The sequence below is a fragment of the Spodoptera frugiperda genome, chromosome 4 (assembly GCF_023101765.2).
Source record: "Spodoptera frugiperda isolate SF20-4 chromosome 4, AGI-APGP_CSIRO_Sfru_2.0, whole genome shotgun sequence".
NCBI lineage: Eukaryota > Metazoa > Arthropoda > Insecta > Lepidoptera > Noctuidae > Spodoptera > Spodoptera frugiperda.
Window position 1 is genome coordinate 10,681,947 of NC_064215.1, and position 13,392 is coordinate 10,695,338.

The following is a 13,392-nucleotide window of genomic DNA, read 5'->3' on the forward strand; positions in this document are numbered from 1 at the left end:
ATAGGTTGTAATATAGTTTCTTTTTTAATTGTTATAAATTCGTAATTCGTAGCTTTCTTTAGTTTTAAGTTAGTTTAAGTCCGTTTTTAAACTATTTTTTCAATGCCCTAAGTGAGTATACATCTATTAAATTCAAACGCAGAGCTCATTATGTTGATTTTTGAAGAGTTCCCTGGAATATCTTCCACATCTCATTTTTGAAGAGATCCCGCGAGATCGGGAACTATGTGGTTAAAACCAAAAATTTGCCGGAAGTCACTATTCCACGCGAACGAAGTCGCGGGCAAAAGCTAGTTATAAATATTTTTTCACAAGTATGTTATGAGTCCTATTTAATACAAAATGAATAGGCTCACTATATTATCATAAAACAAATCTAGCTGCTTATGATGAGGAGTCTCTCTGTGACTCGAAACTAGTAAGTAGAGCTTTTGTCAATATATTTACGTCAGTAAACTGATGATTTTATTTAATTTAGTTTGTTAACATATTCTAGACTTACAGGTAATTTTAAAATTAAATACTTAATAAATTCTTGGACCTGAGAATCAAACATTTGCACCTTGACCAAACCAATATTAACACAACTCTTTATTAATTAACACCAACATTTGATACCCTACATAATAATATGATAGGTACAAAAAAATCTATTTTTACACCATTGACATAATAATGTCAAATCGCCATTAAGTGGAATCGCGTAAAGTCATAAAACAAACAAGTTAGAGAGACAAGTATGTAAATATAATTAGTTATAATTAACATAAATCTTTAAATATACTAATGTTAATATGTTCAAGGACAAAGGAATCATGATTGATAATTATTATCGCGGAATGTCTGCGCGAAACTCGTTCTGTGAGATTTTCAAGTTTATTTGGAAAATCTTTGAATGTGATGGGAAAATAGTCGATTAAATCTATAGTCTACTGTATTAATTAACTCCAGTTAATGTGTACTCGATAGCAAAATCTTATATTTGAATAAGGTTTAGTCAATGTTTAAAGTTATGCTTTGAAACGAACACCTAGCTGACGGACAAACTGACAGACTATTATGTATTTCTCAATGTGTTGACATTTCAAAAGTACCTATTTGATGCTTATTTGGATAAATGATTTACTTTAACTTTGACTTTGATGTTACTGCCAAAAACCTGTCTTCTTGGCAGATCGTAGTAAGGGTCGGCAACGCACTTGTAAGTTTTAACTCCTCTGGTGTCTTTAGCTGGTGCTGATTGCTTACCATCAGAAAATTCCTCTGCTTTTCCCCTTCTTTACCCACATAAAAAGGAAAAGTCCGACTTTTCAGCTAACCCCTATTTCACTGAAGACCACATCAAATCAAATGTTCCTACCAGAATTTTGCAAAGCTTATTCCTTTAACAAATTTCAAAGTCCCCATTATGATTACAATTGACTGTTTAAAACAATCGTTTATATAACTATAAAGTAAACAATAAAACTAACTTAACAATTACGTTATAACTATAAGAAACCATGTGAAAAGATATTTATAAGATTCTCACGGAGTTAAAGTAGGTAGTCCAATAAGTAGGTAAACGAAATTCAACGGGGCAAGGACGAAATAAATCATACATACTACACCTAAACTATGTAAAAACATCACGCTTGTTACTTCGCAAAATGTTAGGCAGAGATGATGCTGCGGACGACCTTGCGGTTTACCGGGGTTCTGACTCGAAGGAGGTGTAAGAACAGTACCCTTAGTACGAGTTTGTTTTACGTTTAAAGTAATCGAAACGAGAGCGCGTTTGACGCTCTGATTGGTTGGTTTATTCGAGCCGGCCAATCAGAGCGCCGAACGCGCTGTCGTTTCGATTACTTTAAACATAAAACAAACTCATACTAAGGGTACAGGGTGGTTTTTAGTCAGTAAGAGACTGACACTGAACAGAAAATAAACAGCTTGCTGTTCCCACAATTAGGATAGTTTCCTAGGTCAAAAATAAATTATTTGGACTTTTTAATACCATATAATATCGCAAAATAATCGTACATTCATTCATGCATTAATTTGACGATATACTTTTTTTTGTGAAATTTTCTAGCTATGTTTGATAAATAAGGATACTGTTTGACGCAAACATTTTATGACGTCAGAAAAAGCGATCTCCGACAAATTTCATAGAATAGTATCGTTTTTGAAATTTCTATAAAAGTATTAAATTTGACTAGTTGGAAACTACCGTATTTCACTTAACCTCCTTGAAACCTTTAACAGCGCCATAATATCTAGGCTATCAGAACAAATACTATAGTGAATGCAAAATGCGACTGATAGACAGTGAAAGGCCAAAATAAATCCTTACACAACATAAAAATCCTTGACCCAACACTGAAACTATTTACAATATGAAACAAAAATGCAAAGGTGAATGACCTCTTAAATTTCGAGGTCCAACAAGACCAGAGATTATTTACACATAATAAAAATAAATGGGTGTTATGATAATTCTTAATGTGTAATTGTCGAGTTTAATTTAATGTATGCAAAGTGCGTGAACTTCTTCAAGGTTTGTAGATGTTAGAAAAAATTCGCTGACGTACGACTGAGAGGCCTTCACTGATGATTATGAGGCATAGACGCCGTACATTCAATTCTTTATTGCAAATTAGTGCAAATAAAAGTAAAGATGAGATATAATTAGATTTAAACTACTGATAAAAATGACACAGTTAATAACATAAAATGTAATGATGAAGAGATGTAACAATTTTCATATAATAACTCTCGTAAGATATGGCTATGAGCCCCTAGTGTGGTTTGAAAGTAATCGAATTACCTCGTAAGAAAGTTGAAACGTGAATAAGCCTTGAAATACAAAATATAGGTAAGATTGAAAACAAGGTCTTTATTAACCTAAAGTAATAAATAAATTATAACTTGACCTAACCTACACTAGTGCGACTAAAATTATGTACCTACCTAGTCTACATACTTAGACCTAGGTTAGTAACCCGAGTTCATAGCCCACCTGTCACTTACTAACCCCATCAATCATTTCTATTTCCCATTAAATAGCCCAAAAACATTCAAGACGATTACGATCAGCTGACACATAATACATATAAAACATACATCGCTTGTCCTACTACAACGCAGACAAACTTTCAAAAAACGAAAGCAGCAATGTACTTAATTATCCGACCATTAGTCGAAAGGCGTTATAACACGGCCACTTAGCAAACGAAAAAAAAAAACAATAACACCTTTGAAATCAATCAAAAACAAATATAGTAAGTATCCCACGGCAATAAACTGACAGGCATAATTACATGTTCCTTATATAATTGTTCAATTTCATTGGGCGACGTAGTAACTACGACCAGTTAAACTTGGCATCAAACACTGGCGCTGTTTGTAAAGAAAACTGTCAAAACAGCTGTCAAAGTACAAGTGAATGGTTTAGTTCCGTATTTCGCCGTGTGTCAAGATATATTGGTTTTTGTGCATGTTCAGCTTTAGATCTGTATTTCGTAGTCAATGCCAAGGTTTGTGTCGATGACCGCAGCGGAGGCGACGGTCGCCAAGCGAATGCAAGACCGAGGATAAATCTCTTATTTATTTCCTTGATGTTTTTTCAATAACATTGTTTTGGTTTTTATTTCGTATGAGCACTGTGTTAACGCTTCAAAGTGCATAATGAGTTATTTGAATATCAATAATGAGGGTGGTTTATAAAGAATGAATGCGTATTAAGTTAATAGTGGCTTTTCATGAAGGTATAGATTAGTCATCTACGTTATCTATCTACGCGACAGAGGGTTTGTATTCGTTTGACGTTTAAGCTCCGAAATATAATCTCGTTTTAGGATAAGAAATAAACCGCATTAATGAACTTAATATCTACCCCATACCAAACGTTTACAAAAGGTAAATAATGCGAAAAAAAGGAACACTTTCTTTCGAATTATACCTACATGATCATCAATTCATCGCACACACAATCAAAATGTCAAAATGTACACTCAACGACAAAATAAAAGGCATTGTCCGACATTTCGTACAAAGATGGCTACTGAATCGTTAATCCCTCTTAATCAGTCACCTTGCCGCTTGCTCTCGGACGTACAAACAAATGCGTCTTCATACAAACGAGAAGCGCACTAACATACACATTATGCAATTATGTGCAACGGAATGCCTCGAGCTAAGGTATTCAAAGGTAGCCGCGATTTGTATGGAAAGGGCTACAAGTGTGGAATTTTTAAGGTCTAACTGTACTTCGGTTTGTCGGTAATCAATATTACGTGCTTATTGGAATCGTAATGTAAGATTAAGTGGTGGGAATGTACTTATTTGTTGGAATGTTGTGTTGAGTTATGGGGGGATATCGATCAATGGCAATCAAATGTTTTTTTGGAACAATTGACGTGTTGTTTTGAATAATGCAAGGTCCTTTTTTTCTAAGTTGAGAAACGATTCTTAATTGAGTGCGATTGTTAGTGGCCTGGTCAAAGTATGATGCCTAGATTTTTGATCTTTTATGAGCCTAAAAGTAAACAATTGTGCATTTTTCCTTATCCTTCCTACTTTTTCCTTAACAAATACTTGAATAAAAAAAATCTAAAATTGCCTGCATGGGAACATCACTATAAATAAACCAAATATTGTCCTGTACAAGTGTGAAGTCATCAACAGACATACCTACACACACACACAAAGTTTAGTACACACACACAGACAAAGTTTAGTGATGACGTCTTCAATAAGGAAATAACTGAACCATAACAAAGGGAATAATAATTATAAATAAACAATTAAATCAATTAAAATAACGGCTAGCGTTTATTATTACAATGTTTTCGCATTTTCCTGTAAAACGAAGTACTTCATTGATATTATTAAACCATTTGCCGCCAATTCTAGGTGCGTTGTGTGTTTAGGCGCGAAACCAGACTAATGTCTGTTGCCATGACTACTATATGAATAAGACTATGAGTAACGAGTACATAGAACTACATCTAATTTTAAACTACTAAAATAATTCTTGTCTAGTTGGACATAGACGAAAAGTGTGGGAGAGCAATACTTCGACCGGAGTGATAGCACGACCTCACAGAAAACCGACGTGAAACAACGGTTGCGTTGTTTCGTTGTGTGAGTGAGGTTACCGGAGGCCCAATAACCCCTCTTCCCAATCCCCCAACAACCCTTAAACTAACCCCCAAAGGCCAGCAACGCACTTGTAACGCCACGCATGGACATCCGAAACACCAGGTGTAAGGGCGGCTGCAATTGCTTACCATCAGATGATCCGTCTGCTCGTTTACCAGCTTATACCATAAAGTGTGTATGATTTTTTTACCATTTTAAATTATGTATATGTTTTAAAGTATGGATATCTTGTATTTAGCATTTCTCAGTATATTTACGTAAGTAAATCCTTGTTTTTAGTTAATTTAGTAAGTCTCGCATAGCCGTTTTAATTTACTCGGTACAAATAGCCAAAAAAAAAATTGTAGCATTTTTTCTTTGCTAGCTAAGCTGCATCCGTATGGTGTAAGTAAGTCCGACACGCTTTTGTTTTAAAATAAATTAATGTGGTGAGATCTTTGAGAATGGAAATCCCAACAGTTGAACACCATAAGATCAGCTCTACCAGTGTCTAGACCAAAAGTAAATAAACTAGATTTTCCCCCTTTTTCTTTGATTGCTTTAAAATGACATGTAATAATTTAATTTTATTGTTATTATTAATGTTAGGTTACTTGATTCTAGTTTTCATAGGCTATTGTACTGTATATGTTTTTCCTAATTAATTTATTGCGGATCGTCCGATTGTGGAATGATCGGTATACTACTGTTTTCTCAGTAGGCTACACTGAGAAAATATCGGTAGACCGTGTTTTATTTTTTACTCTAATTCTATTGCTTGTTTTTTATGGTATAAGCTGATAAACGAGCAGACGGATCACCTGATGGTAAGCAATCGCCGCCGCCCATGAATACCCGAAACACCAAAGGCGTCAAAGATCGAGCCGGCCCAGCAGTGCCGAAGCATGGCTCTCCCACACTTCTGTTATTAATTGACAACTTTTTTTAAATAATATTAATTATTAACGAATGCTATGCTCGCCTATAATCGATTGTAACATTTTACTTACATATTATAGAAATGATTGTTGTTTAATGTATTCATGTATACAATTTGGTCGGCCGATAAAGATAAATAAAATAATACGCTACGCTGCATCCGTATGGTGTAGGTAAGGCCGACATGCTTTTATTTTAAAATAAATTAATAGTCCAGTCAAATAAGGCAAAATTAGGTAAGAATCTCGGAATGCGAGATACCCAGCTGTAATTTTGTATATACTTGTATATTGATCCCCTAAAACTTGTCTCAAAACCTACATATGGTAGGGTGTAAGCAACCCTTAAAATTCAGGGTCAAAGGGCCCAAAAATCGTTTTTTTGCGGTTTTTTCGAAATATCTCATTTCCTATGGGTTTTTGGAAGTTGTATTCAATAGCAATATTGTGGGATATAAAATTTTCTACAACTTTTGTCTAAACTTTTTTTATACGGTGAACCGTTTTCGAGATAGAGGGCGGAGAGCGCGCGGTCACTGCATCTCTTCAAAAATATTTTTTTCAATAACTTATCCGTGATGGTTGTCTATGGATAGGACATTAAAAAATACGTCATGGTTCCTAAAACCATTTTTCGTCAAAAACAATCGTTTGAAAGATAGACGCTTCCAAAGTGGAAAACAGAGGTCTATAGAATGTGTCCTGCCCTCTAACTTATAAAATAAGTGAGTAAGAAAACTAAAAAAAATATATGCTGTAGATTTTAATGGAAACTTTCAACGAAAATTGGTTTGAACGAGATATCATAATTAGTTTTTAAGAATTGATACATTTTAAAAAAAACACACTTAATTTTCCACTTTCTCAATTCTTTTAATCAATTCTTAAAAACTAATTATGATATCTCATTCAAACCAATTTTCGTTGAAAGTTTCCATTAAAATCTACAGCATATATTTTTTTTTAGTTTTCTTACTCACTTATTTTAAAAGTTAGAGGGCAGGACACATTCTATAGACCTAATTTTTCCACTTTGGAAGCGTCTATCTTTCAAACGATTGATTTTGACGAAAAATGGTTTTAGGAACCATGACGTATTTTTTAATGTCCTATCCATAGACAACCATCACGGATAGGTTACACGAAAAAAAAATTTTTTGATGAGATGCAGCGACCGCGCGCTCTCCGCCCTCTATCTCGAAAACGGTTCACCGTATAAAGAAAAAGTTTTGACAAAAGTTGTAGAGAATTTTGTATTTCACAATATTGCTATAGAATACAATTACCAAAAACCCATAGGAAAAGAGATATTTCGAAAAGACCGCAAAAAAACAATTTTTGGGCCCTTTGACCCTGAATTTTAAGGGTTGCTTACACCCTACCGTATGTAGGTTTTGAGACAAGTTTTAGGGGGTCAATATACAAGTATATACAAAATTACAGCTGGGTATCTCGAATTCCGAGGTGAATTCCTAAATTGACTGGACTATAATGTGGTGTAAACTTTCAGAATGGAAATCCCAACAGTTGCGCACCATAAGATCAGGTCTACATACCAGTGTCTAGACCAAAAGTAAATAAACTAGATTTTCCTCTTTTACCATTCGTTAAAAAAAGTACTTACTTATCTTACTAAAATTATAAATGAGTAAGTTTCTGAGTGAGTTTGTGTGTAAGTATGTTTGTTACTCAATAACATCAAAACGGCTAAAGGAATCGGGATGAAATTAGGAACAGGAGTAGATTATCCTCTGGAATAAATACATAGGCTACTTTTTATCGAACGCGAGCGAAGCTTCTGACCGAAGCTAGTGTACTGTACTGTAGGTACAATAATACCTACTTATATACATTTAGGAAATATCCTAAATCCGGGTTCGAAGTAACGGGTATTTTTTGCCAGCCACAAGCTAACAGCTGTACATTGGTTCTCATAATTTGAAAGTTGAAACTGATTAAAAGATAAACTAGAAGAATTAGATTGCTTGTTACAAAAAAAAAGTTAGAAAAGTACGACTTGTGGTTATGGGTTTATGATTCCGTACATATTTATTAATTAATGATGTACTTACTTTAAAAGTAGTATTACATCCTCAAAGAGTTGTGGAGGGGAGAAAACAGTCGATTCAAATGAAATAGGTCCCTTTTCCTACAAAAGAAATACAGACATTTCCCTGATAACAAAACCAATTAGGTTTAAATTAGTTTTAATTTTTGCGAAGGAAAAGTAAAGTTTTCTAACAATAGTAGTATCCTCCAACCAGGTGAACTGATCGTTGCTGTCGGGCTTTTTGCCCAACTGTTATTCGTTTGGGATTTTCTACCCATGTTTATTCGCATGTAAACTTCACATGTGCGGTGTAGGATTTATGACGTCGACGATCGTCTATGTGCGCCTTCTGTCATCTGTCACTTGTCATGTGTCGCCACAGACTAAATTTTTATACGAATTTGTTATTCCTTTACCTTGTTTAGGGAAATAATGTATTTTAAATATAATATTATTGTGTAAATGTGGAGTTACAGACTTCCTGTTAAATTAATTTTAATATTATTAATCCAAATGATGAATTGTTACATATTATTTTTCTGAAACATTAAAGTATAAAGTATTTATTGACTTGGAATTACAACTTTGTCAGTTTCCATTACAGAATAACAAAAATATTGTATTTATTTTGAATTACAATTCAATTGTATGTGAGAATCTGTGACGTTAATTGTCTGTCCATTGAGAAAAACACTTTTTTAAGAATTAATTTAGATTATTTTTAACAATTAATTATTAAATTATACATACAATTTAAAAAAAAGCAACTAACCATTTCCAAGTTCGTTTAAATGTCAAAATTTTGGAACGTCAGATATAAATCAAAAACTTATTTTTTATTTTTTGCTTTTTTTATCTTTTAAATTATAAGTCAAAATCAGTGATATTGAGTTCCACTTAAAACTAAAGATGAGACCCATCTGACATGACACCAACAATAAAAAAAACATATAATGAACGGTTTTTTTCTCCAGTACTTCAAAGGATCCCTAAATGTAAGCCTAGTAATAATTTTCATACATAAGTATATGATATCATCACGCATGTATCAAATCAGGTTACGTTTAATTGCAACTGATATTAATACAATATAAAAAATGCTAATGTCTGTCCGTTTATAATGTAGATGACTGAATCTATCAAACCATTTCTCTTTTTTGTACTATTCAATTATTATCTGTGGCTAGACTTCTGGCCTATTGTTTTATATGAAACAATTTATTGTGTATAGGAACTCTTTCGATTAGGAATTGATGAGCATCAATAAAAAATATTAATAACATTTTTTAATTATTTTCTTTTTTAGTTTTTATTCGATGCCATCTTCTTTTTATTCAAAATTCGAATTTCATTGTTTTATTTTACGTATTACAATAGCCTTTTTTATTATAAATAACTTTCGTGAGACATACTAAATGAATTATTAGAGTAGCAGCGCCAGAGTCGCCGCGTCATGTGTCGCGGAATACTGCTCATGAATATGAGTCTCTAGCACGGCTTGAAACTAGTCGAGTCAAACAGTTACGTGAGAAAGCCGATAACATAATAATGAATTACAGAGCCTAAAAAAGACAGAGATGATCGCAAAGGTATCTGTCGAGTAGGAAAAAATGTGCGATTTTTCGAAGAAAAAATGTAAACAAATTGTTTGTTTGGCAAATACCTAATGCTTAATAAAATGGGAATCATAAAAAATCCCCAAGATGGACCTAAAGTTAGTTAGATGTTTACCTTTGAGGAAAAACAGTGACCATATTAAGTTCTTTAGCCAATTTTCCCCTAACAACAAACACATCTGACCTTGGCATCTACCAATTATTTCAACGTACAAATTACGTAAGAATGTGTTAAAGATTGCAATTTTCACGCTGATATTATTTATAGAACGAAAATAGTTTTACATAATACATGTAATTGAGATAAGGCTAGTTACCATGGTAAATTGTGCAGTAATCATGTAACAATAAAGTACTTCATTGCATGTCAGGTGGAAGGAATGATATATTTTTTAAGGCAAGGCAGCATGAGAAACATGCTGGCATAATCTAATGATCCGGACTTCCCGATCTACAACGGTTTATGAGGAGCTATGCCATCGTTTCAACGGTCTTCGAGCTGTCATCATTGACTGACCATGCAGAGCCAGTCCAGCTAAGCACAAGCAATTTCCCACTAATGGGGTAGTGGGATGTTGCTTGCAGTATTGTGGGTATGTATACAGTTGTTTTTTTAGTTATTTGGCTTCGAACAAAACTCTTTTCTTCATGACCATGACTCCTAGACTGATAGCTTTAAGTAATGAGAACTGCATTATTCTAAAAGGTTTTTTATGGAATATGGGGCAAACGAGCAGAAGAAGCACCATGATAAGCGATCAACGCCGACCATGGACACCCGCAACACCAGAGGAGTCACAGGTTACCGGCATTTTAAAAAGGAGTACGCTCTTTTCTTAAAGGCTTGAAGATCGTATCGGTTCGGTTTAGCCAAAATCGACTTACTATAAGATCATCTTCACTCTTCGGGGATTAACAGGTGTAATGTACGTTACACCACTTACCCGGCCAAGCACCTTAAAGTGGTCATCATCGAAATAGCAACCACAAATCATAATAGTGACTTTGCACCTAAAATGGTGATCGCAAAAAAATCGAAAGGAAAAACAGCGTATAAAAATTCATATCAGACTTGTACGTACAAACTAGAGCCGGACGTTACGCAACCGGAAGTGTGTACCGTGTACAGGAGTACACTGTGTATCGATCCTTTATGTATTCTGTGGACGTCTCCATCGCCCTTTACGTTGGAGCCTGTGACCCTGGGAGCGAGTTTGAAAAAAAAAATGTGTGTAAAGGGATTTTTAATAGAATGCAAAAAGAAGAAGGATGGTTCTCAATTAAATTGCAAAATTTTGCTTTTTAGTTTTGAGATTTTTATGTTAATTGTTAGTAGTATGGCTAAATTTACTGACCAAATAAAATACCTTAGTAGTTTTAAACCAAACTTAACCGAAGGCGTGTTGTGCTTCTTATGGAAAAGTTTACATCTGATAACTAAATACCATTGTGACTTTTGACTGTTACTTCGAAAACCAAAACAGACAGTTCTTGGGACGCATTGATCTATACTTTCCTCATATTTTTTTGGTTCCACAGTTGATCCTATCTTACAGAAGTAACAATCATCACCATTACCAGTCAGCAAGAGTTTCAGAGATTTATATACCAACCCATTTTCCTTAATAAAAAAAAAGAACATAGTTGTAATTCAGATCATCGTTGAAACAAGCAGTCTGCTTTGACTGCACGGTTGGTGCGGTGGCTGGACAACTGGCTGCCGAGCAACGGGTAGCGGGTTCGATTCCCGCACGGAGCAACACTTTGTGTGATCCATAAATTGTTGTTTCGGGTCTGGGTGTCATGTGTATGTGAACTTGTATGTTTGTAAACGCACCCACGACACAGGAAAAAATGCTAATGTGGGGCAACGTTTTTTATAAAAAAAAAAAAAAAAAAAAAAAAAGTCTAAACGAAATCCTCTCATCAAGACGAATGTACCATAACTGGGCAGATGAGACATCCCAGGCCGGGTCAACACACGATTACAATCGTGGGTATAATTGAGCGAATTACAAGTCATTGTTCATGTGTTGTCCATGCTAAATAGCTGTGCAGACCTTAAGTGAAGTAAGGCAGTGACACTGGTTAAGGTGTGGTCTTACTAATACGACTTGTCGTGTTAAATATATAAGTTGGTGAAGAAAGATTGCGTAATAATTAATATCGAATGTTTATTGTCTTTAAAAGTTCTTAAGGAGTAGATAGGGTTAGAGTAGATATCTTTGTGTATGATACGTATTTCGATAGTTATTTCATGAAATATTAATAGTTATCCTTTTTTTTAAGGGGAAAAAACATGATCCAATGTCTTCTCCCGCCTTGGGCGAGGCGAGTGGGAGTGTCAGACTCTTACTTACTAAAAACCTCCCCGTTCCTACTCCTGCTTTACGAGGTAGTCCGTAGCTCAAAATAATGTTACACTAAGGGTTCGAAAAACAGTAGTCTTATTTACGTTACGTAGGAAAAAAATCAACAACAAAATCTCCGAATCGGATTAATCCAAATTATACCTAAATGTATTCAATAAAATGTTTCAGATAGTAATCGCGTTTAACAACTGCCATGAGACTAAACGCGCCTCCATTTTTTATCACAATTTTTCCCACCAAAACATGAGAACACAGATTATATTCGTCATTACCACCTCGAAAGAGTTCGAAACCTTTTTGGTACGCGCAATAACCGTAGACTATAAAATTCATTTTAATAATAATAATTTATGTTTATTAGTTACGCGTATAATTTGGATTTTAAATAAAATGAAACCAGTTAATTATATAGATTTGATAATGCTGTCATCATTATTAAAAGATTTCCTTTTGCTAATTTTCGTAAAAATCATTCTCGAAGAAACCAGGTGTTCGAACTGATACCTAACTAACTTGTTATGTTATGTTTTTCAAAACCAAAAAGCGTCGGTTTGATGAACATCTGTTAAATATAACCATGAAAATTAAATGAGCTAAAGTTTTTAAATTACGCCTTAGTTTTCGATGACCTCCAAAAATTACTTTTAGAGAAAAAGTAGATTTAAATAAGTCCTCTGACCAAACTGTAGTCTGGAAACTACGAAACTCACACCAACAATAAACAATAACTATTAACCCTTTTTTGAGGGGAGAAAATCATCCAATGACTTGGGTGAGACGAGAGGGAGTGTCAGACTCTTACTGACTAAAAACCACCCCGTTCCTTCTCCTGCTTTGAGCCAAAGCCCCGGTAACCTGCTACATTATCCGCAGCTCCGAAAATAAGTATATTTACCTACCTTAATATCTTAAATCTTATAAACCTTTACATTCCCAAACTCCAAACACGTTTGGTCGAAAACAAACCTCACCGCCACAACAAACATTACCTAACATTTTTGTCAAAACGAACCAGATCGTACGCGGCATCCGTTCAAATATCTATTATTTTATTTACCTTGCCAAACCGGCTTCAAAAACCGTCTAAAATTAAATGCCATGTCTGAAAACCACTTTTCATTTCAGTCGTCCCCGTTCCGTGGCACACATTATGCTAATACACGCAGCTTCCGCCTGGGGAATCCTATTCGGGTTCCGTACAACGTTTTGTTTGTAAAACATCTCGGTGTTACCAGACCTGCTCTGTTCGAGATTGTAAAATCGACTTGTCAGCGAGCGGTTTGATAGGGTTG

At 34.5% G+C, this 13,392-nt stretch overlaps 1 protein-coding gene across 1 annotated transcript in view; it reads right to left on the reverse strand.

Annotated features, from left to right (window-relative positions):
- Window positions 1-13,392, reverse strand: part of LOC118272341 (tRNA dimethylallyltransferase) — a 235,227-nt gene that overhangs the window by 173,888 nt on the left and 47,947 nt on the right. The window lies entirely within an intron of this gene.